This window comes from Polypterus senegalus, chromosome 10 (genome assembly GCF_016835505.1).
Source record: "Polypterus senegalus isolate Bchr_013 chromosome 10, ASM1683550v1, whole genome shotgun sequence".
In the NCBI taxonomy this organism is placed as follows: domain Eukaryota; kingdom Metazoa; phylum Chordata; class Cladistia; order Polypteriformes; family Polypteridae; genus Polypterus; species Polypterus senegalus.
The window spans coordinates 36,487,240-36,513,692 of NC_053163.1; the positions used below are offsets into that span (position 1 = coordinate 36,487,240).

Sequence of the window (26,453 nt, forward strand, 5' to 3'; positions counted from 1 at the left end):
TCTTGGTTTTTATCCAGGACACTCGCAAGCCCAGACACTCAGAATTCTTGCTCAGTCTCTCGAGTGCCACGATCAGAGCCTCCAATGATTCCGCAAAGATCACAGCATTGTCAACAAAGTCAAGATCCATGAGTCTTTCTTCACCACAGCCGCTGGACCCCACGACCTTGCCCAACATTCAGTCATACAAGCATTGAACAGAGTAGGAGCAAGAACACACCCCTGATGAACCCTAGAATCAACTGGGAAAAATGCAGAGGTTCTGCCTCCACTTTGCACAGCACTCATAGTACCAGTGTAAAGGCCGGCCATGATATCCAGCAACCTCGAGGGGATCCCGCAAGCCCTCAGGATGTCCCACAGGGAAACTCGATCAACTGAGTCGAATGCTTTATGAAAATTGACAAAAGCTGCAAATAAACTATGCCGATATTTGCGTTTGCGCTCAATGAGAACCCTCAGTGCCAGGATGTGGTTGATGGTAGACTTCTTAGGCGTAAAACCAAACTGTTCTGGTCGCTGGTAGGTGAGCAAGTGATCACGAATCCTATTTTGGATGACCTTAGCAAGGACCTGACCCGGCACTGAGAGCAGTGTTATCCCTCTGTAGTTGGTGCAATCATCCTCCCCTTTCCAGATAGGAACGGCGAGTCCCGTTTTCCAGTCAGTTGGAATATTGCCAGTCTCCCAAATGGAGGCAAAGATTGCTTGCCATTCCAGGAGGCAGTTTTAGCACCAGCCTGGAGAAGATACCACAGATCCTTGAAGCCTTAAACCCCCCCAATAGCTGGTTCACCACCTGTGCAATCTCAGTGAGATTGGGTGGTTCACAGGTAATTGGAGTATCAGCCTCAAGAACCGTGGACCCAGAGATATCCAACGTCCTAGCTGGAGGATCAGCTTTGAACAACTGCTCAAAGTAGCCAGCCCAGTGGGTCACAACTCTAGTGTCATCCGTAAGGACCATTCCATCAGCCACCCTGACTGCGACTCTCTGAGGAACAGATTTGGATGTGCGTAATGCTTCAATTCCTCTGTAAGCAGGACGTGGGTCGCTAGACCACAGATGGTGTGTCACTTGCTCACAGATTCCTCTAACAAACGCCTCTTTATCTGCCCTCAGAACCCCCGCAGACGTCCTTCTCAGTTCCCGGTACAGACCAAAGTTGCCATTGAGCCGTGTGCTGCGACTCCTCTCGATGATATCCAGGGTACCCTGCGAGATGAAACACCTTCTTCTGGGAACACTGGTAACACCAACTCAACCCTCAGCAACCTTCAGGGTCTTGTCACAGAAGGTCTCCCACATCACATTAGGATCAGCAGTCGTACCCAAATCTGCAAGTTCCTCACACAAACTGCATGCAAACTCATAAGAAACAGCTTGGTCTTGAAGTCTGGCCAAGTCCAGACTCATTTTCCTAGTAGTTGGTAACCTACTGGACCTAAGCTGTTTCCTAAGAGTAGTAACATCAAGTCTGTGGTCAGAATTCACAAACTGGGCACTTCTGTAGAGCCTGCAGTTTTGCAAGAGCCTCCAATATCTGCTCATGAGGATGTGATCAATCTCCTTCACTTAAGTGCACAGGTGAGGAATTGTCTGTGTCCGTAATTGATTCTAATAACTGCTAATCGCCACACCTGTGCCATGTCCCCATGCATAAAATGAAAAGCATGAATGTGAGGAGGAGAAGAAAAAAAAAGAGAGAGAAAGAATGGCTCAAGAGCCGTCTAGGACAATCTGGCCACCTAGGGGGGAAAGGCAGGACAAACAGGGGCCCAGCGAAGGAGCGTTGGTGGTGGCACTCTAGGGGGTGGGTCGCCCACTTAATAATTGTGTGTAGTGGGGCTAGCATGGCAGATGACCTCCCCAGGGATCCAATGTACGATTGCGGGTGCGTGAATCATGATGGGTGGAATCCCAGTCTTGGATGGTCTGGTTGCGCTGTGAGTGATGGGTGAGCTGGAGAGACGAAGAAGGAGGTGGGCTGAGATATGAAGGAACCAGTGACTGCATTTTTAACCTCTGCTTTTAAATGGATTTATTTATTGTGTTTCTATCCCTCACTATTCACTTATTTTTAAGGTTTATTTATTAATCAACATTTATAAAACACTGCATTGTGGACACTGTTTTTTTTTTTTTTTTTTTAAGAAAAGCACAGAACACTTTTTGCACCATCCCATTGCTTCATGTGTGATTTGTCCCCATCTGTCAGCTCATTCGGTCATAACTATTGATGGTGTTGGGTTTGAGAGGCTCCCGAATGTGAAGAGGGAGCGTGGAGAGGACGGGCATTGTCAGAATGTGAGAAAAAGGAGAGGAATGAAAGGAAGGGTAAACAACAAGGGCGTTTCTTCCCATCATTCTTCAGTGCACCAAGTTCTCCATGTAATTCTAAGGTTCATCCAGTATTTAAAAAACACGCTACACCAATAGCTATTTCACCACTATTAGGAAAGGTAACCAGTGCTGGACTGAAATTTTATTTTAGAAAAAAAAACAATCAGATAGAAGGCAAAGAAGCTGGTGAGTGGCCATTGTTCACTTCAGGGCATAAGCTGGATAATGGAATATGGGAACTGAGTGAAGAAAGTGTGGAATTAAAAGGGACATTAAAAATGGAAAGTATGTGTAGAAAAGATTTACTCCCACAGCTCTGGTCAGGTAACAGCAGCTCTGGCCTGCCATCACAGTTTTCTGAACTTCAGCATGCCTTAGTTATGCTGCTTTTACCAAAAAAGGTTGGACCAAGCAAAACACATTTCAGCATCAGGTTTATTATGAATGAGATCATCATGGACTATCTGATTTATCTGACCATGTGCACATTTTAAATATATTCTGATTTTTTTCTCCAGCAAATGAAAAATACTGCTTAATACTAAAAATAATAATTCAGACATCATTATATCTACTGTTGAATTAGTGAATTCCAAAATAATTTAGGATACTTACATTTAAACATACCCTTAAAAGCTGTTTTTGTAAGAAATGCCTTTTAAAAAAAGTTTGTCAGATAATCACTCAGTTAGATTTACATTTTCTATTATAAGATTTATATTTACACAATTACAGTATTTCTTAAAAAAACTGACTGAACAATAACATTTAACGGGTGAGTAATTTTTTACGATTGTGGCATACAGCTGGGGCCCTTGTCTGGCCAGGCTGCATCTGTACTGGAAGGACCAGGGGAGAGAGCTTATCGAGGACATTATCTCAACAGGAACACTAGAGGGCAGATCCATAACTTACAGTGGGGTCACGGTTTTGGAGCATGGAAGCACACCCTTGCTGGGGCCCAAGGCTACCACCAGTGGGCACCTAGACAATTGCTATGCCCTTGGTTGCAGCCCTTCCACCACACCTGGAAGTGCTGCTGGACGGTGGTCATCAAGCGCCTGGAGCACTCCTGGGTGCCATTTAAAAGGAGCCAGCAGCCATTGCTCCAGGCACCTTAGTCATATGGAAAAGGATGAAGCTTACTAGGAGCAGTGGAAATGAAGTGAGAGAAAGAAGGAAAATTGTGCTTTACTGTGCTGTAAAGGTGGGAAATGGGAGAAGGCGTTTCTCACAAGAACAAAATAGAAAAAAGTAAGAGCATTTTGTGTGCGGCGCTTGTGTCCTGCGTCTGTCTGTGTCGGGTTTGGGCGGCAGGAGTACCCTCTGCAGGCCATATGATATTTATGCCAATATTTCAGAACTGTTGTAAAAGAGGCTTTGCTGTGCGGTTTCCAAAGTATCTGACATGAGTGATCAGACTTTGTTATTGCTAAGCCTGAGTACAAATCCACAATTACAAAAGTTACCTGTAGTGAATTAATCATAACTTAGACACTGCATTACATACACTAACGTACCATTCTAATATATGACATAAGTATTTTTACTACATTCTTCACATTTTAGAGGTTATGCACATAAACAATAGTTTACCCTTGAAAACTAAAACACAAATTTAGTGTCTTCAGAGTTGTATTTAGCAATGAAGCAGTGTTGTTTTGCCATACTCTACGTGTACATATTAATTAGGAGATGAGCTCCAAGGACTGAAATCTTAAATACATTTTACAGAGCAGCAGTATGGTTTCATGCCAATAAAGAGCACAACAGATGCAATGTTTGCTCTGAGGATGTTGATGGAGAAGTACAGAGAAGGCCACGAAGAGTTGCATTGTGTCTTTGTGGACCTGGAGAAAGCATACTGTATGACAGGGTGCATTGAGAGGAGCCGTGGTATTGTATAAAGAATTCGGGAGTGGCAGAGAAGTACGTAAGAGTTGCACAGGATAAGCACGAGGGAAGTGTGACAGTGGTGAGGTCTTCAGTAGGAGTGATGGATGCATTCAAGGTGGAGGTGGGATTAAATCAGGGATCGGCTCTGAGCTTTATTTGCCATAGTGATGGACAGATTGAAAGATGAGATTAGACAGGAGTCCCTTGGACTATGACGTTTGCGGATGACATTGTGATCTGTATCGAGAATAGGGAGCAGGTTGAAGAGACCCTGGTGAGGTGGAGATATGCTCTAGAGAGGAGAAGAATGAAGTCAGTAGGAACAAGACAGAATACATGTGTGTGAATGAGAGGGAGGTCAGTGGAATGGTGAGGATGCAAGGAGTATATTTGGCGAAGGTGGAGGAGTTTAAATACTTGGGATCAACAGTACAGAGTAATGGGGATTGTGGAGAAGAGGTGAAAAAGAGTGCGGGCAGGGCTGAATGGGAGGAGAAGAGTGTCAGGAGTAATTTGTGACAGACGGTTATCAGCAAGAGTGAAAGGGAAGATCATGCAGGATGGTAGGGAGACCAGCTTTTTTATTTGGGCTGGAGACGGTGGCACTGACCAGAAAGCAGGAGACAGAGCTGGAGGTGGCAGAGTTAAAGATGCTAATATTTGCATTGGGTGTGACGAGGATGGAGAAGATTAGAAATGAGTACATTAGAGGGTGAGCTCAGGTTGGAAGGTTGGGAGACAAAGTCGGAGAGGCAAGATTGCGTTGGTTTGGACATGTGCAGAGGAGAGATGCTGGGTATATTGTGAAAATGATGTTAGAGATGAAGCTGCCTGGCAAAAGGAAAACAGGAATGCTTAAGAGAAGATTTATGGATGTGGTGAGAGAGGACATTTGGGTGATGGGTGTGACAGAGCAAGATGCAGAAGACAGGAAGACATGGAAAAAGATGATCTGCTGTGGCAACCCCTAATGGGAGCAGCCAGAAGATGCATTTTTATTTTTACACTATTGTTTGATAGGCCAGGTTTAGAACTGTACATGGAGGAACAAACTCCCTGCCTGCACATTTCCTAGTTTAAGCAATCCTCGACTAACCTACTGTTTTGTGACCCCAACACACTGTTGCCCCTCTGGTTCAGATGTAATCCATCACGGCAGAACAGGTCCCATATGTTCTACAAGGAGTACCATTGCCCCACAAACCTATATCCTTCTTCCCTGCACCAAGATTTCAGCCAAGCATTAAGCCTTCTGATCTCTTCAGTCTTACCTAGACTGGCGTATGTCACAGGCAAAACTTCAGAGAAGACTACCTAGTCACTTCTACTTCTCAGCCTGGCACCTAACTCTCTTTTTAATTTGGATTGCAGAACTGACAGACTGTCCTTATTTTCATTTCTTCCAACACGGACAATGACAACTGTATCTAGCCCTACTCTGCCCAAGAGCAAATCCACCCTTTCAGGTCTCACACCTGTGCACCCAGAAGGCAACACAACAAGACTCTCTTTCTCTGGAGCAAACCTGTACTTCAATCCCCCTAACTATCACTACCTGTGCTTTTCTGGGAACTATTTTTGAGGTGGCTTCTGGGTTACTACCAGGCACATCTATTTATACCACAAGTTCTAACTGGCCTGTGTGTTGAACCCATCTATCGTAGGGGCAGATTTCTTAGCAGTACAAAGAATGGTACTGTTTTTTGAAGGAACACTATGCATGCACGGGGGACAAGTGCCTGTTGCTGGGATTATGCCATGCCAACAGCATTCATGCCATCACTGTCCAGGTTCCCACCTGGCCCACATCAAAGGCTCCACTCAGTGCAGTTGTCATCCAGCACAGCAAAGTTAAAGGACAGCACTAACACCCAAATGCCTGACTACACTGCCTCTATTTGTGATTACAAGTATGTCTGTTATGACTTTGAGGCAATGCAGTACAGATTTTGTAAAATAACTATACAGTGGTGTGAAAAACTGTTTGCCCCCTTCCTGATTTCTTATTCTTTTGCATGTTTGTCACACAAAATGTTTCTGATCATCAAACACATTTAACCATTAGTCAAATATAACACAAGTAAACACAAAATGCAGTTTTTAAAAGATGGTTTTTATTATTTAGGGAGAAAAAAAATCCAAACCTACATGGCCCTGTGTGAAAAAGTAATTTCCCCCTTGTTAAAAAATAACCTAATTGTGGTGTATCACACCTGAGTTCAATTTCCGTAGCCACCCCAGGCCTGATTACTGCCACACCTGTTTCAATCAAGAAATCACTTAAACAGGAGCTGCCTGACACAGAGAAGTAGACCAAAAGCACCTCAAAAGCTAGACATCATGCCAAGATCCAAAGAAATTCAGGAACAAATGAGAACAGAAGTAATTGAGCTCTATCAGTCTGGTAAAGGTTATAAAGCCATTTCTAAAGCTTTGGGACTCCAGCGAACCACAGTGAGTGCCATTATCCACAAATGGCAGAAACATGGAACAGTGGTGAACCTTCCCAGGAGTGGCCGGCCAACCAAAATTACCCCAAGAGCGCAGAGACGACTCATCTGAGAGGTCACAAAAGACCCCAGGACAACGTCTAAAGAACTGCAGGCCTCACTTGCCTCAATTAAGGTCAGTGTTTACGACTCCACCATAAGAAAGAGACTGGGCAAAAACGGCCTGCATGGCAGATTTCCAAGACGCAAACCACTGTTAAGCAAAAAGAACATTAGGGCTCGTTTCAGTTTTGCTAAGAAACATCTCAATGATTGCCAAGACTTTTGGGAAAATACCTTGTGGACTGATGAGACAAAAGTTGAACTTTTTGGAAGGCAAATGTCCCGTTACATCTGGCGTAAAAGGAACACAGCAGTTCAGAAAAGAACATCATACCAACAGTAAAATATGGTGGTGGTAGTGTGATGGTCTGGGGTTGTTTTGCTGCTTCAGGACCTGGAAGGCTTGCTGTGATAGATGGAACCATGAATTCTACTGTCTACCAAAAATCCTGAAGGAGAATGTCCGGCCATCTGTTCGTCAACTCAAGCTGAAGTGATCTTGGGTGCTGCAACAGGACAATGACCCAAAACACACCAGCAAATCCACCTCTGAATGGCTGAAGAAAAACAAAATGAAGACTTTGGAGTGGCCTAGTCAAAGCCCTGACCTGAATCCAATTGAGGTGCTATGACATGACCTTAAAAAGGCGGTTCATGCTAGAAAACCCTCAAATAAAGCTGAATTACAACAATTCTGCAAAGATGAGTGGGCCAAAATTCCTCCAGAGCGCTGTAAAAGACTCATTGCAAGTTATCGCAAACGCTTGATTGCAGTTATTGCTGCTAAGGGTGGCCCAACCAGTTATTAGGTTCAGGGGGCAATTACTTTTTCACACAGGGCCATGTAGGTTTGGATTTTTTCTCCCTAAATAATAAAACCATCATTTAAAAACTGCATTTTGTGTTTACTTGTGTTATATTTGACTAATGGTTAAATGTGTTTGATGATCAGAAACATTTTGTGTGACAAACATGCGAAAGAATAAGAAATCAGGAAGGGGGCAAATAGTTTTTCACACCACTGTAGTTTTGCCATCTCCCAGAGTAGCACTTGGACATTATCAAAACTGGCAGTGTCCACAGCAGGAAAATGGTAGTAAATATGATTGAAGCCTTATTGATTCCATGGAGCAATCCTAGTTAATAAAAATGCTTGCCAATTTACACAATGCTGAGAGCTTTGTTTATCAACGACATGCAGCTGACCATTGGTACAAATCCAAACCCTTGAATGGCATTAGCATTTTCAGCTGGTTCACTGGCTTACCTGCAAGTTGCTTTAGCTACAAAGGCATGGAAGACCACCATATTTTTACATCTGCCACTGACTGCAGCTTGGTGGTATTTCATGGTCATGCCTTTTGGACTGTTAAACACCTTGTTAATAGAGATGTTCAAAGGAGACCAAGTGCTGGTTTGATGATCTCGTTAAACATTAAACTTGGATGGATCCCTTATTCAGTGTTTACTACCTGATCTGCTTGAACCCAGCAATTGGTCAACTATACTGACATTGTCAGTGGACAGCATATCTTATTTTGCCATTTTGTAACTTAATAGTAATAAAAATACCATGCTAAAGAGTACAGCAACAGTAGATATGCTGAAAGTTTTCTCCAAGTTTGCTTCTCATTGAACAGGAAGTTCATCATCTTTCAAACCACAACACTATACCAAGTTTCATCTTTAGCCTAGCACAGAACAAGCTAAGAGATGCTTGGTTACTTCACTTACCCAACATGACTTACCCCAATTGCCTTTGGTGGAACCAAAAAGTTGGAAGCATGACTCAGATTGCTGGGGGACTTGCTTTGTAGAAAACAGCTTCTTGTCCTGTTCCTTACTCTGCATACTGCCAGAATTGGTCTTCCTGTTTTCTTAACTCAAGGGGAGTGCCACTGGCAGAGCTTTGACAGGAATACCACCATCACAGTAGCTCTATTAAAGTTAAATGAAATTGCTCTCCAGATAAGAGCTGCCTAACCACAATAGGAATTAGGACATAGTATATTGTAATCAAGTTTACTCTTGGATCACACTAAATCACAGAGAACAAATCTTTCCATTGAAATGTAATGTCTACAACCTACACCTTTATCTTCAAGGCAAACTGACAGATTAAGTCCACCACCAGGAGGCTGCCCAATGCTGCTGCAGCAGATTATAGGTCATGCACCTACATTGCGACTGGGGTAGATTTTAAGTCAATGGTCTTTGCTTCATGTGGCAGCCCTGACCAAAGATTTTCACTGTGTCATTGTTATGTATTTAAGAAGATACACACATAAGCAGAATTGGAAATAAAAATGAGTGGGCTATGTTATAGTGCTCACTTTTTAGTTGTGCATTGCTGCTCCACAGAATAATCTGGTCAAGTTAAGATTGAAGCACCTGCATTCACACATATTGCCCTTAAGGCTCATTACGCTGCATTGAAACAATCCCTCTTCTTTCCAGGGTACTTGGCTATCCATGGCAACAAGGCTGAAATCAATTTAATTGATAGTCACCAGGTTAGGGGGTTGCATGGAAATATCTAAAATAAGCAATTTATGCCTGCTGGAGAGCATTAAAAATCCCCTAGAGCAGGGGTGTCCAACTCCAGCCCTGCACTACAGACATTCTAACCATCTCTTAATTAGTGGAGAGAGATGAAAACCCAAATGTGGAAAACATGCTAAAAATCAATGTGAAATACAAATGTTTTAAAAAACCAATTCCTAAAAGTTTTAATAAATTACTTAACTGACTGTAAACCCACATTTCCACACAATTTGCCTTTTCAAATTTTTCAATTATAGTTTGATATTTGAGAACAATGAACTTAAACCTAATCTTTTTAAAAAAGTAAACCCCCCGTCAGCTTTAGTATCTACTTTTGTACCCTGTCTATTACTGTTAGTGAGCCATTTTTGCTGCGGATTAAAATTTGTTTTGCCTTAGTTTTAACTGACATGACTCAGACCCCTTGGTTCTTTTCCTTAAAGACCAGCCAAACAAAACCAACCATCACATGGCAAGCTAACCTGAAAATAAAGGTGAAGGTCTGTCTCATGCTGGTCTTCTCAGGTCACCAAAACATCTGGATGGAGGTCTTATGGGGGGGATGGAGGTCTGATAAGGGAGAGGGGGCTTGATTTAAGGACACTTGAAAGGCAACTATGTACCTAGTACTGCATGATAGTAAACCTAAGCTTGCCTCCACTGTAGCTTCAAAGCAGGACTGCCTGCACCCCGCTTAAACAATTTGTCAAACTCAAGTAAACATTAAAATCAAGTAAAAAACCTGGAAGGGGCTCAGTCTCACAAGGAATAATATATATATATATATATATATATATATATATATATATATATATATATATATATATATATATATATATATAATATATATATATAACAGATTTGGGAGGATAGATCAGGTTCATGGAAAAAAAAAATTGACTATTGATACTGGAACTTAGCCAGTAATTCTACCCAATAAGCCATGCTGTTCAAGACCAAAAAATGTTTATTGAGATAGAGTTTCAAATCAATACATCAAGATCTCGAACATGAACCAGTAACTTGCATCACCACAGATGATCAAATCTGGAGGAAAAAGAAAACGCATTTGTCAAATTCAACACTTTACCAGACTTGCATGCTTTAGATGTGCTTGAGAACAGTTCAAGCATAGTCCATGATCCTACAAAGAACTGGGAACATAACAAGCAAGTAGCTTCTATAATAATTTGTCAATAGTACAGCAAAACAGACTTCATAAGCAGGAACCTTGACACCTGCCAAGTGCACAGTTCAATCATAAAGCCATTTTTTCATCAATGTACATGACTAAAATTTTTCCCCGCTAGTCTATTTTTGTAAACTGTTAGTCTAATCTGTTAATGCAACTATAGTACTCACCCCTTTTATATGCACAGTAGAATGGTGTTGCTCCTCCTCTAGTCTGAACATATGTAACCCTGAGAAAAAGAACCTCAATTATGCAGTAGTCTTAACTCTAAATTGTAGAAATCAACAAAAGGTAACTGGATTAGGCTTGGTAGTAGCGGAACTAAATGCCAAGAATGAAGTGAAACACGTGTACGACTGCGTATGAGAAGCTGTTGCAGTACTGAATCTGGTCAGATCCAGTATCCCAGCATCAAATCCTGCTTCTGGTTAGGTGGTCTTTGCATGTTCACCAGCCCCAACATTTAAACAGCTTAGTATTTTGACTGACCTTTCAATTGTAATCCTTAATGTTCAAATGAACTTTCCACCATACTTTGTATCACATTCCAAAAATCTGGCTGAAATTTTAAAAGTTGCAAATTACTTTTCAGTGGGAATCTACCTGCATGATCAAAGCAAGCACCATCACATCTAGTCTCAATAGGGGAGCAGATCTCTGTAGAACAGAGGATGTAAATCTGAAAAGGGAAATGAAGCCATGTTTAAAATATGCACCACTTGAGTTAAATCTGTAACAAGGAGTAAGCAGATGCATAGCTCCAATCCCTAAAGACTCGCCTCTTCATCCAAATATGCTTTTGTTCTACGGTCCACAAATTGAAAGGTTTTCACCTCAAATCTCCGGCAATGATTGTGTGGAGACTTCTGTAGATGTGAAGGTGAAGGGTCCAAGGTGTTGGGACAACTGAAAAGGGATTTTAAAAACCACAGGTATCAAATGGGAGCAGGTCACACAGTCATACAAATTGCCTGAACTACTGTATCTGCTTCAGGTCTAGATCTTTGTTTGCTCACTGAGTTCCAATAGCCCTATAGCAGTCAAATACCCAAGAGAGTTGTAACCTGGACTACTAGACATCCAAACAAATTTTACCAACTGAGTCACAATCAAAGTAGTGACTGAAATGCAAGCATACATGCAGATTCCAAATATGACCATTCACAATGCACAAATGCTATTTCCTTAGCATCAACTAAGTATACATTAGTATTCACATCTTAGACCCAACCTGAAAGTAATTTGACTAAATGGTTAAGCCCTATATCCATTTGTAATGAGGCTCATAGCAAAACACATCCTTATGCATTTATATCTAAACACTACAAATATGTAGTGTCCCAAGAAAGCCTAGTATTGCGTGCCAAATGCAGCAAATGTTATTAAATATTAATGGTTTAACCTGCTAAATGCAACAGGTTTGATTTTATTCATGACTTCTAACTACTAAATTTTAAGTAAAAGAAAAAAAACTGAAAACGGGACATTAAGGGCCTCCTTCGGTAACTTTGCATCGCTTAAGTAGTTGAGACAAGAGAATACGGTAAGACTGACGCAAAATTATGAAATTACTATTTACACAAATAGGAAACATTAAAATATCTTCTGCCTAGCTCTAGTGGCAGGAGGAAAAGTCCATCCTAGAAATAATCTTAAGGGGAGACCAGTTTCTGGATAGTACTGGGTGTAACATTTATCTGAAATGAACCAGAGAGTATTAGTAATTCAAGCACCAGCAGGAATATCACAGGATTCAAACACTTCATTTTTCAACCCATTAACTCCAGAATACCTTGGGCAGGGGAGTGAGGAGGGTTGGGGGATTAAGCTACTTCCCCATTCTTCCTCCAGATGCAAGTCTTACCTTTAGCCACTCTCAGCTGAACCCCTGGGTCTATGGGATGGGACACCACAGACTGTGGTGGCAAAGTCTTCACTATGTAGCCTAAACTGACCAGGCTGCCCTCTGAATAGCTGCATTGCATCTTGAAACTTTAGAAAGACATTTCAAAAGGAGTTCAGTTTATGAACTTTCAGTGATAGCAGGATGGAATAGGCTTTATTAAAACTAGTACACAGTTAAACTTTCATAGGTCACTACTAACCAAGGCAAAATGTCAGTACATAATTGATCTCACAATATTCTAACTTCCAAGGAAGGAACCAATACATTAAACCCCTTCAAAAGTAGAATTACATTGTGTACCTCATTCATTTGGTTTCTATTAAAATACAGACCAAGATGGCAATAGGCAGGACAAAGCATCAGCATGTGGGAAAACCAAAGACTTACTTGTCACTTACAGTCAGGCATTTGGTGAAATAAGTCTGCAGTTTCCTTACAACAGTGCCCAGCACTTCTGCAATAAAGAGGCTCGTAGATCCTATTTCCTGTATTACAACAGCAAAAAATTCATAAATTTATATATAGGACAGGACCTTAGCCAATAAAAGGTGTCATTTTGCTTGGCTTTTCTCTACATTCATAATGGCTAACACGGTACAACAACCTAGTATATAGGACATCAAAACAACAAACAAAGTTCTCAAACACCAGCTTTATACCACAGCAAGTAAAGGTCATATTCATGAATTATGAAATTCCAATGCCTTCAGTGTTCATACAGTCTTTGGCATTAAGAATGAAGCCTGTAGTTTTAGGTTACTCTTCCTCATATTTTATATATTATATTATATATACACACACACGACAACCTTGGTGGCAAGGGGGGAAATCTAAAAAGGCAGGGTACACAGACAAGCAGTTGATAAAGGATGAAGACTGAAGAAATGTAGGCATGATGTATGAATAAATCTGTTTTAGATATACATGAATGTAGAAGTTGCTATGGCTAACCTTGTCAGCAGTAAAGGATCTAGACTTTAGACTTGGATCAAAGTGGGTTACTGTGTAAGCAATATATTGTATATTCCATGTTCCAAACAGAAACCTGTAGCTTGCTAGCAGTTCACTTTAACTCAAAGAGGAATGAGCCAAGAAAACCGGGGAACCAAAACAGACAGGTATGAAAGCTCTACACTGCCAAGGAAGGACTGTTATAAAGCCCTCAATATGCAAAGAGAATAATGAGGGCTTTGGGCCACTTAACTCATTATGCAGGTTTCTGTACATAGTTAAAATTCCTTTGCACTTCTCAATAATGAGGTGAATTTTCATTACTGTAACTTCCAGCAAATGCACCATTACTTACAAACATACTTGTTCCACATTCTCCCAACCCAAACTTGAAGAAGGCAAAGTCTTCAGTCAGCACCAAGGGAGGACATGCCTCCTGACCAACTCTCAAGGTGTGAAGATTGATCTCTGGCCAAGTTGAATTGCGATAAACCACAAACACAAAGTTGCTGTCTTTTGTGCAAGCTGTTGAATGAAAAATAATTCATACAAGTAAAACAAGCCACCAGATGTAGATAGGCTGTTAATCTAAATTCCAGAGATAAGAGTACCAGGTCAAGATGGGAGGGAAAAGCTCAATGCTTGTCTGAGGGATCTAAACCAAACACACGATAACTGGAGATTATGCAAATAAGTCTTCTAGAAAAGTTACTCTACGACAAATATTCAAAAAATTGATTGTCATACCTTCCAAGGGATAAAAGCAAACCGACTTCTGGATATCAGCACAGCAGCCTAGTGAGAGGCAAGCTTCAGGAGTCACATGAGCAGGACCACAAGGAATGTGCATCTCATCAGGAACCCGGCATCCTACGGACAGTCTGGATTGTTAGCTTTGTTTGCAATGCTTACTGGTTACTTTTCCTGTCAAATATTCAGTCCAACTAAGCACTAACACAGAAGCAGCAATAAAAACAAGCATTTCACACTTAATTGGTTAAACATAGAACTTCACAATGTGTTATTGGCAAATGTGTGTCACCACAAACTTGCACAACTGACAAGCTGCTATATTTATGAACTGCACTTAAAAAATGAACAGAAATATTAACCTACAAATTTGTTACATTTTGATTTTTCTCAAACATTAAGAGTATTGTGTTTAGTGTAATTGGACTAAAACTTATACATTAGAGTTGTAGTTAAAATAAGCTACCTGAAGGTCGTGGACGTGAAAGTGCATTCATCTCTCCAGCACTAACAAAGTCACCACCGATTCCATAGGGAGACTGCGTTTCCAAGAAGAAATGTGGTTCACTACTCTCACAAGAATCTTCAGTCTCTGGCTTTGATGGTGGCCTTGGCGGACGGGGGCCGTGGCCCGGCCTGGGTGTCGGTCGCGGATGATGGGGGCCCGAGGGGTGGCCCGGCCTGGGTGTCGGTCGCGGATGATGGGGGCCCGAGGGGTGGCCCGGCCTGGGTGTTGGTCGCGGATAGCCGGGGCCCGAGATGTGGCCCGGCCTGGGTGGTGGCGGATGGCCGGGGCCCGTGGGGTGGCCCGGCTTGGGTGGAGGCGGATGGCGGATTAGCTCGTCCCAGTTTAACAAGTGTTTGAAAGTGTTTAATCTGCACGTGTTTGCGTTTATTAGCTTAGCGGAGCAGTCTTTGCAATTGCTATATTTTAACTAAATGAATAAATTTAGTTGCACTTAATTAAAATCAATTTAACATCGAAAAGCGTTAATTTGGAACGATCTTGGTTTTCATTTAAAACATAGCGTTTAATTTTATGTTTGAAAGGTTGGTACACGAAAGCCATGCGGTTTCGAAGTTATCTCTTCGGTTTTCAGGAGTTGCTCTTTTGTGCCCGATGCTCCTTAATAGGTTGTGTCAGTGTGTGATCGTTATATGAATAAAGAGAGAGAGAGAGTCGGAATTAAGGTTTAAAAATTAACAAATGGATGGAAAATACTTGTTTTTAGTCAATGACTCTCTGCCAGGTAAAGCTTAGCTTGAAAATCTAATTTGTTGTAAAGGATTTATTCCTTCACCTTTCTGGTAATTGACTTGGCAAAGTTGCTGTGCAAGTTATCATGGATGCTTGATAGAATTTTATTAATTAGGCAAAGAAATTTTAGGAAGTAAAATGTTAACAGTATCTAACTTATTGTGAAATCATATACGATTATCTTTGCTATTGTTTGGTGCTAAAATATAAATAACAACAATGTGGTAATCGTTTTTCCAAAAGAAGTAAAACTGAAAATGTTAAGGCAACGATATTTTTAATTAAAGAATTATAAATTGTGACTTTAATTCTGTCAGTGATACGAGGACATGCAATGTTTTTGACTTACAGAAAGGATAGTGCATGATGGCATTTTATTATTCATTATTCCTTCTCACTTTCAAAGTATGGTATTATGTTGCAATAAAATTTTTTTATTATTATTATTAATAAATACTGTCTGGTTTAATTGATGTGTTAACCTTTAACTGGTCGCACCATTTCTCCTGTCATAAGAACCTGCGCAGTGTACTTTATACACCAGTGTTAAAATGGCTATTTATAAATTATTGTAATAATATTAAATTGTACATATTTTTAATGTAATTTAATGAATAGGATGACATAGTCTAGGACTATCTGGGGAAAAAAAACCCTGATCCAGTTCTCGAGTGCTCATTCGTCACCGGTCTCACTTTCATTCACTGCAGGATTTGCACACGTAACTCATTTCACCTCATTTGTTAAATGTGCTTTGCAGAAAAAGTCATTGCACGAAAAACATCTCATCGTTGTCATACATACGTAAGTACCCGTGCGGTGAACCAAATGCACTATATGGGACTTGCGACTGTGCATCCACTCATTTAACCGACTGGGAAAACACTGGAGGGAAAAAACTGAATCAAGCTGAGAACAGATGGCGGATTCTGCCAGTCGGTTCAAATCAAAGGACGATGGTAAAATAAGCGAGATTGGTGTACAAAATAGACCAGCTCGAGTAGTAAAGGGTTGAGAGAGAGACTGGGAAATAGGCGAAATTAAGGTTTAAAAATTCATAAATGAATGGAAAATCCTACCTTTAAGTTAGTGACGCTGCCAAGTAAAGCTTACCTTTAATATCTGACTTGTGTTGTAAATGATTTGTTCCGTCACCTTTCTGATATTTGACTTGGCAATATTGTTGTTCAAGTTATCATGGATGTTTGATGGAATTTCATTAAATAGGCAAAGAAAGTTTAGAAAGAAAAAAATTAACAAAATCTAACAAGTTTTATACAATAAGAAATTGATAACATTACTTCATCGCTGTAACTTGGTAGTAAAATATTAGGAAAAACAACGTGGTAATTGTTTTGCTGAAAGAAGTAAAGATGAAAATGTTAAAGCAACAATATGTTTTAATGAAATAATTTATAAATTGTGAAATTCGTTCAGTCTGTGATATGAGGACATGTAATGTTTTTGACTTTCAGAAAGGCTACAACATCATGGCATTTTACTATTCATTATCCTTTCTCACTTTCAAAGCAATGGAAATATGTTCCAATTAGGTTTTTTTTATTACTAATAAATACTGTCTGGTTTAATTTATTTGCAGTATGATACCACAGTGGTTTGTGCCTCATTGATGCAGCGTGCTCAATTCAAATCCTGCACTCGGCCATTGTCCATGTGGAATTTACTTGTTCTCCTTGTGCTTGTGTAGATTTTTCTTTGGTTCCCAAGGTTATTCTCCCACATCACTAAAGATTTATTTGATTGGTTAATTGGCAATTTCAAATTAGCATAGTGTGCGTGCGTGTGGATCACAGGATATCCAGGGCTAGTGATTTGTAAAAATATTAGAAAAATGAGAACATGCAATCATTTTAGCTGGAGCTTTAGGGAAATGTCATACTAACATAATATTAATATTCAGATAGTGAGTGTTATTTGTTACTATTAATGAAAAGTCATCGGCATTTGTAATGTTGTTTACCTCAAAAATTAAAAGATTTAGCTTTTAAAATGACCAAAATGATTCTACTGAATGTAGAATCCTTAAAAATGGAAAATAATTGCATATTTAAATTGGGTGTATAATAGAAAGTGCATATAGTGTTAAATGGGGATTCTGTAGCTTTCTGGGCATGAGACTGACTACCCTGGCCTGTATCGGATGAACTAAAAGGAGAGTCTGAAAACCTGAGAACTTTAGTGGTTTCACTTCATCTGACGATCAGCATTAATTCATTTATATTAAATGGGCCATTATAAGGTTAGATGGCAATTTCCCATTCTTTCATATAAGACAGAAGCATAAAACTTCTTGTGTGTTCTTGACAGGTTTAGTTTATGTGTAATAAGGGTGTCGGGTGCTTCCTCGGGTGAAATAATGTGCAGGTGCAGTCATTAAATGCATTCCCCATTGGGAAACATTTTGACACCAAATCAAATTTTTACTGACTAACCAAGGGTATGGATCAAGTTTGCATATCTGTGTTAAGTTCTCAAAATGTCTCCTGCTGCACTTCATGAATAACTCTCAGATATGCTCACTGAATTAAGTTCCCCAAGGGGAAATATTTTGGAAGGACACATTACCGGTGGAATTTCCATGAACAAATAAGGGCTACAAAATTTGGCTGAGATTGGTTTGCTGGTACAGGATAAACACAAACACACATTCAGTTTTATATATTAGACTGATGAACAGCTGAGCACAGTCTCCCTTTTTGTATCACATAAAATCTTTTACTCTATGATTTAAACCGAAACTTGTTTTCTGAAGGAACTCCAAAACTTTAATAACCCTTGTGTATTCCTGGGTGCAATAGTTGTTGTGGTTCTTTGCAATTAATGAAATAGTACTTCCACATATTTTAACAATTCCATATTTTCCTGTAGTGTGTCGACAGTATCTATTCATCTTCTTCTTTCGGCTGCTCCAGTTAGGGGTTGCCACAGTGGATCATCTTATTCCATATCTTCCTGTCCTCTACATCTTCCTCTGTCACACCCATCACCTGCATGTCCTCTTTCACCACATCCATAAACGTCCACTTAGGCCTGAATAGGCCTGGCAGCTCTATTCTTAGCATCTCTTTCTGCATATGTCCAAACTAACGCAATCTCCTCTCTCTGACTTTGTCTCCCAACCGTCACCCTTGAGCCGACCCTCTAATGTCCTCATTTCTAATCCTATCCATCCTCATCACACCCAACTCAATCTTAGCATCTTTAACTGTAACACTTCCAGCTCTGTCTCCTGCTTTCTGGTCAGTGCCACCGTCTCTAGCCCATATAACATAACTGGTCTCACTACCATCCTGTAGACCTTCCCTTTCACTCTTGCTGATACCTGTCTGTCACAAATCACTCCTGACACTCTTCTCTACCCACTCCACCCTGCCTGCACTCTCTTTTTCACCTCTCTTCCACAATCCCCATTACTCTGTACTGTTGATTTCAAGTATTTAAACTATTAAATCAATTATTATTATTATAATTTTTTATTATCTATTAAAGATTCATAAGACAATGTTATTTATGAATTCCTTCACCTATCTTGTGCAAAGATTTACATTTGAGTTCCCCTAATCTTAAAATGCTTTTCTCCTGTTTCAGCTTGACCACACTGTGGTTAGAAAAAATGTTATTAATATTAATATTTGGAACCTAATTTACATGTTTGATATTAATAAAAAAAATCTCATTATTCAACAATACATTTTCTAAATACTGGTTCTATATGCATTGGAATTTCATCTTGTCATACATTTTATCATATTTAGTATCTCAAAATTATTTCTGTTGCATGCAGTAAGTTGCATTCATTTTCCATGTAGTTTTAAACCTGAATTAGGTCATGTGAAATGTTTCTGTCTACATCATTTTATAAGGCTAATGTGTTAATGACATAAGGTTAATGCTGTATGAACAGAAGTCCATTTATATAAGTGTCAGTCATGCTAATATCCATCCATCCAGTATCCAACCCGCTATATCCCAACTAATATGCTAATACTGAATTAAATAATCACTGATCTGAAATTATCCCTTTCTGCCATTTATATTAAAGCCCGCTGTTTCAAAATGAGGCATCTTGGGGGAGATTTTGTTTCCTGATGCATTTCCTGACATTAGTTTCAGTGTGTGTGTGTGTGTGTGTGTTTGTGTTTTTACATTAGAACAATCTAGATGAGCATAGGCCATTCAACCCAACAAAGCTCACTAGTCCTATCCACTTAATTCTTCTATTAAAACATCAAGTCTAGTTTTGAAAATCCCTAAAATCTTACTGTCTACCAGGCTAGTTGGTAGTTTATTCCAAGTGACTATGGTCACTGTGTAAAGAGAAACTTTCTAATGTTTGTGCAAATTTACCCTTAACAAGCTTCCAAATGTTACCGCTTGTTCTTGATAAACTAATTTTAAAATAGCAGTTATGATTCCCTTCATAACTTTAAACACTTCAATCATGTCACCCCTTAATCATCTTTTGCTTAAACTGAGAAGGCTCAGATTTGTTTTAATCTTTCTTCATAATCCATCCCCTGTAGCTCTGGAATGAGTCTTCTTGCTCTTCTCTGGACTTTTTCTAGCACTGCTTTTTCCTTTTTGTAGCCTGGAAACCAAAACTGCACACAGTACTCAAGATGAGGCCTCACCAGTGTGTTATAAAGCTTGAGCATAACCTCCTTGGACTTGCACTCTATACATTGTGCAATATAACTTAACATTCTGTTAGCTTTCTTAATGGCTTCTGAACCCTGTTTAGATGTTGATAACGTAGAGTCCACTAAAACTCCGAAGCCCTTCTCATAAGGTGTACTGTCAATTGTCAGACCTCCCATTGTGTATTCAAACCTAACATTTTTACTTCTTTTGTCTAATACTTTATGAGGGGGGACCCAAAAATAACCGGAAATATTTTTAAAACGTGTTCAATTTAATTTTCTGTACAAACTACAATTAGTCTCATTCAAAGTACTCTCCATTGGCGGAAATACACTTATCTAACCGAATGTTTCATTGTTCGAAACATTTTCTAAATTTGTCTGAAATAATGCCCATTAATGCTCTGGTCGTTTCTTGTTTTACCCCTTCGACGTCAGCAAAACGCCTTCCTTTCAAGTCTTTTTTCATCTGAGGGAACAAAAAGAAATCACACGTAGCTAAATCTGGTGAGTAGGGTGTGTGGTTCAGGGTTGTCATACCGTTTCAATAACAATAGTTTCTGCAAAACGTTTATCAAGAAGAAAACAAAATTTCACTGCCGTGTGTTGCTCACGATAATCAGCCATCATAAAAAAACGACGCTTGCACAAAACTACTTTTACAAAATTCACTGAACACAAGCACAACCTTCCAGACTGATGGCACTTGGCAGACTGACTTGTGAGGAGTGTAACTAGATCACCCTAGCGGCCCAATCATGTACTACAAGTACCAACCTAACAACAACAAAATTCTGGTTATTTTTGGGTACCCCCTCGTACATTTACTGACATTAAACTTCATCTGCCACAAATCTGCTCAAGCCTTTGTGCTATCCAAGTCCCTTCTGAAACCTGTTCAGAAAACCTCCAGTACTTGCCATTTGCCTCAATGTTATCCTTAATAATTTGTTCCATTAATTTTATCTGTGATGCACATTAAGCTTACTGGCCTATAGTTGCTTGGATCTGCCTGGTCACCCTTTTTATATAAAGGGATGATATTTGCCCTTTTCCACACCTTCAGAATTTCCCTAGCGTGCAGTGACTTCCTAAAAATATGTGTCATGGGTTTATATATATATTCACAAGCCTTCTTAAGAACTCAGGGGTAAATATCAACTTATCCTGGTGATTTGTTTGATTTCAGTCTATTTAAGATGAGCAGTATTTATTCCTGTACAATTTCCAAACCACTCAGTACCTCCTTAGTAATCCCATTTACGGTTGGGAGGTTATCAACTTTCCACTTCTGAAGAGTTCAGAAAAATACTTATTTAGAGCATCCACTATTTCATTGTTTGAAATTTTTAATTCCCCATTACAATTCCTGAATGTAGTTCACCTCCTCCTTGACTGATCTTTTACTAGTAAAATACTGAAAGATTCTCTTTGTGTCGTTTTTCACCTTTTCTGCTGTATTCCTCTCCAACTGTCTATTAGCCTCCCTAATATCCTTCTTAATGTTTGCCTCCATGTTCTTTTATGCCCTACAATTCACATTGGAGTTATTAGTTTTATACACCTTGCACATCATTTTTTCCTTTTCAGCTTCTTTTTTAACTCTTTATTAACCCAATGGGGAGTTTTTTTTTTTAATTGTCTGTAAATTCCCAATTTAGGTATGTACCTGTCCTGCATTACATGTAAAAGTTGTTGCACTGTTCCTCCTTTTTCTTCATACTTAAAAGCTTATCCCAGTTTATCCTCCTTAGACATTGAAGCATTTGCTCAAAATTTGTCCTACCAAAGTTAAATTAGTTTTAGTTTTTGCATCCACACTCTTATAAAACACTGAGAACTGTGTTATATTACGGTCACTTGAACCTAGTGGTTCAATCACCTCTACACCCTCAATTCTATCCTGATTTTTTCAAAGTACTAAATCTACACAAACTTCACCCCACATTCATGTTTTAACATACTGTGTTAAAGAACAGCCACTGATTACTTCTTAAAACTCCTGTTATTGTGCTCTGCTTTTTGCAAGATTATCCCAGTTAATATTTGGAGAGTTATAATATCCCCGAGTAAACTTGCCTTTTTAGATAGATAGATAGATAGATAGATAGATAGATAGATAGATAGATAGATAGATAGATAGATAGATACTTTATTAATCCCACGGGGAAATTCACAATAATTTAATAAATTTAATATTTTAATTTAAATGTAATAAATTTAATACAGTATTACTAAAATTATTTGTGTTGAAATTACTGTGTCTGCATTGGACGGACTATAACAAACTCCTAATGTAAGGCCTCTTTCCCTAATGCTTTACAGGTGAAGCCACAACTGAAGAGGACTTGCATTTAAATTCTGTCTGACTTAAACAGCAACCTCACCTCCTTTTCTGTTAAGGCTATCCTTCCTAAAAAGTGTGTATCCCTCCATGTTTTACTCATCTTCATCATTGCTATTTAGCCAGGTTTCTGTTATTGCTAAAATATAATTATGCTCCTTTACATACAACTCACTTGTTTTATTTTTGATACTTCTAGCATTAAGACAAGCTATTTTTAATGTATGACTCCTTTTACATTTAGATTTAAACATTGGGTTAGAATTTACTTTACTATGCATTTTTATTGTCACACTAGGGTTTGTTCCACCATGTACAATTCTAAACTTAACCTGTCTTAAACTCCCTGGCCCCTATTTCCTAGTTTAAACAATCCTCAATTAGCCAACTCATACATGTCTCCAACACATGGGTGCCCCTCCAGTTCAGATGTAACCCATCACGGTAGAACAGGTCCCATCTGTTCCAAACGGAGTCCCTGTGCCCCACAAACCTATACCCTTCTATCCTGCACAGAGATTTTAGCCACACGTTAAGCCATCTGGTCTCAGGTTACTTTGACTAGCACGTGGCCTAGGCAGAACTTCAGAGAAAACTACCTTGTCAGTTCTGCTCCTCAGCCTGGTACCTAATTCTCCTGGCAACTAATTCTACCCTTTTTTTAATTTGGATTGCAGAACTGACAGACTACCCCTTATTTATGTTATTTTTTTTCAACATGGACAATGACAACTGGATCTACCCCAGCTTTGGCCAAGTGCCTATCCACCCTTCCAAGGAGGTCACCCACCTGTGCACCCAGAAGGCAACACACCATGAGAGACTATAGCTGGAGCAAACCTTTGCTTCAATCCCCCTAATGACTGAGTCCCCAACTATCACTACCTCTGTTTTTCTGAGGACTGGTTTTCAGGTGGCCTCTGGATTATTATCAGGCAGATCTACTTATACCACAAGTTCAAATTGGCCTGTGTGTTGAGCCGGTGTATCTTAGGGGCTGATTTTTTTAGCAGTATAAAGAGGGATCCTGGATTTTGAGGAGGAAACACTGTGCATGCACCGGGGACAAGTGCCTGTTGCTGGGATCAAGCCATGCCCACGGTCATCATGCCATCAATATCCAGGTTTCTACCTGGCCCACATCAATGTCTCCACTCAGTGCAATTGTCATCCAGCACCGCAAAGTTAAAGGACAGCACTAACACTTGAAAGCACGACTACACTGCCTCAATTTGTGATTACAAGTATGGCGGTTACAATTTTAAGTCAATGCAGTACAGATTATTTTGTAAAATAACTACAGTTTTACTATCTCCTAGAGAAGTACTTAGACATTTATGCTGCTAGTGATAACTGCAACAAAACTGACAGTGCCTACACTGCCTGCTACTCAGATGGGTCATGGAGGTTCTGTAATGACTTCCGTTGACTCAATCAGGTTTCTAAATTTGACGCGTATCCCATGCCTTGAGTGGATGACCTCCTCAAGCGATTGGGTAATGCTAAATTTCTAACTACTATTGACATGACAAAAGGTACTGGTAAATTCTCTTAATGGATTCTGCTAAAGGAAAGACCACTTTTAGTACCCCTAGTGGACACTGGCAGTACAGGGTCCTTCCATTTGGACTGCACAGGGTTCCAGTAACTTTTCAACGTCTGGTGGACACACTGCTACGGCCCCACAATTCCTATAGTGCCGCCTACCTGGATGACATTGTCGTTTATTCTGGCACATGAGAGGAACACGTACTGCACGTGCAGGCCGTTCTTCTCACACTGGCTAAAGCAGGGCTTCATACTAACCCGAAGAAATGTTTCTTTGGCTTAAATGAGGCCAAATATTTAGGCTATCTGGTGGGTGGTGGATCGGTTCAGCCACAGTGTTCTAAAATTGATGCCACCATTAAATGGCCCCGTCCGATTCCTAAGAGCCAGGTACAAGCTTTCTTAGGTTTGGAGAATTATTATCATTGTTTTGTTCCTTGTTTTTCCGAGGGAGCTGCCCCTCTTATTTACCTAACAAAGAAAAAGGCTCCTATTAAAGTGGTATGGGATGATTGTACTGAGGCTGCATTTCGTGACATAAAGTTGGCCCTTTGTTCAGCACTTGTTTTGAAATCTCCTAACTTTTGTTGTCCTTTTATCCTCCAGACCGATGCATCGGACACAAGACTCGGTGCTGTGTTGAGCCAATGCATCGATGGTGCTGAACACCCTGTTTTATACCTCAGCCGGAAACTGATGGATAGGGAGACCAAATATGCAGCGGTGGAACGGGAGACCTTGGCTGTGGGCTGTGACACATCTCCGATACTACCTGTTGGTATGGGAATTCACTCTCGTGACAGATCATGACACTTTACAGTGGATGGCCCTGGATCGGGAGTCTAATCCTCGTGTCACCAGGTGGTTCTTGGATTTACAACCTTACAGGTTCAAGGTCACTTATCGGCAGGGTTCTCTTCAACCCAACGCTGATGCTCTCTCCTGGATCTTCAACATCTCGGTTAAGGCCGCCCGACCCGATGCGCTTAGGAGGCAATCAACAGGCCCAGAGGTGAGTGAATGGTTACAAGATGGGGGGTTGTATGATGGTGTTAATGCCTCTCTTTTTGACCCTGCAGAACTAAAGAAGAGAAATAATCGCATACCAGAAACAATAAACTCCATAGACCATGGTTCATCATACACTTCACCATCCATAGCAACACTTCTGGCTCCTGTTGATGACATCACTTCCGGCTCCCGCTGATGATGTCACTTTCGGTCCCGCCATGATGACGTCAGTTCCTGTTATCATCACTTCCTGTAGCCATTTTGAATACATTTTGTATAAAAGCCAAGAAAAGCAACAACAGATTGTCGAATGGCTGATAAAATATTACATTTATCATCTTGACCTGGAAAATCCAATATAAGGGCCCAATCCCCAAACCTACATATTTGTTTTGGTGGTTCCGTTTCATCACACAATAGTACAGCAAAACAGACTTCATAAGCAGGAACCTTTGACACCTGTGTGCAGTTCAACTGTAAAGCCATTTCTTCGTCAAGGTACATTACAAAAATAGACTAGAGGTGAAAATTAATATTTTAGTCAACTGTTACAGTCTAGTCTGTTAATGCAACTTCAGTACTCATCCCTTTTATGTTCACAATAGAATGGCGCTGCTCCTCCTCAAGCAGTCTGGACACATGTAACCCTGACAGAAAGAACCTAAATTATGCAGTAGTCTTACTGTCTTTCCTTTCTACTTTCTACTTTCCCTGTTCTTCCACCAGATGAAAGTCTTACCTTTAGCCACTCTCAGCTGAACCCCTGGGTCTATTGGATGGGACACCACAGACTGGTGGCAAACTCTTCACTATATAGCTCAAACTGACCAGGCTGCCCTCTGCATATTGAAACTTTAAAAAGACATTTTAAAGCAGTTATAAAGTTAATAAAGCCTATTCCATCCTGCTAGTTCACATCTAACTTCCAAGGAACGAATGAATACATTATACCCCTTCAAAATTAGAATTACTGTACATTGTGTACCTCATTCATTTGGTTTCTATTAAAATACAGACCAAGATGGCAATAGGTAGGACAAAGCATCAGCATTTGGGCAAACCAAGATTTACTTGTAAGGAAACTCCCAACTTATTTCACCAAATGCCTGGCTGTAAGTGACAACAGAGCCCAGCACGTCTGCAATAAAGAGGCTTGTGGATCCTATTTCCTGTATTGCAACAGCAAAAAAGTGATATATATATATATATATATATATATATATACACACGAGTATTTTGCATACAACCCAGAATTGCGTCCTAGTCACATGGACAAAGGGAATGACATGCTTCCGAGTTGAAGAAGAGGCGTTTTCATCTGACCCGGAAGTGCTAGGAAGTCACATGGACTGAGGGATTCCGGGTCATGGACTATAAAGGACTAGGAGATACCAGACAATGAGCTGAGCTGGGTGGCAGGGTGGCAACGCGTCTGGGAGAGTGGAGGATTATATTATTGATTATTGATGTTTATTATATGAGTATTGTGGAGAGGA

The 26,453-nt window shown here is 40.1% G+C and overlaps 1 long non-coding RNA gene across 1 annotated transcript; it reads right to left on the reverse strand.

Moving 5' to 3' along the window:
* Positions 1-12,165: 12,165 nt before the first annotated feature.
* Positions 12,166-26,063, reverse strand: LOC120536220. Its single transcript, XR_005635067.1, has 3 exons — positions 26,029-26,063; positions 12,393-12,520; positions 12,166-12,225 (listed from the first exon to the last, which is right to left on the reverse strand). It is a non-coding gene; the product is annotated as an uncharacterized LOC120536220 (long non-coding RNA).
* Positions 26,064-26,453: the final 390 nt, after the last annotated feature.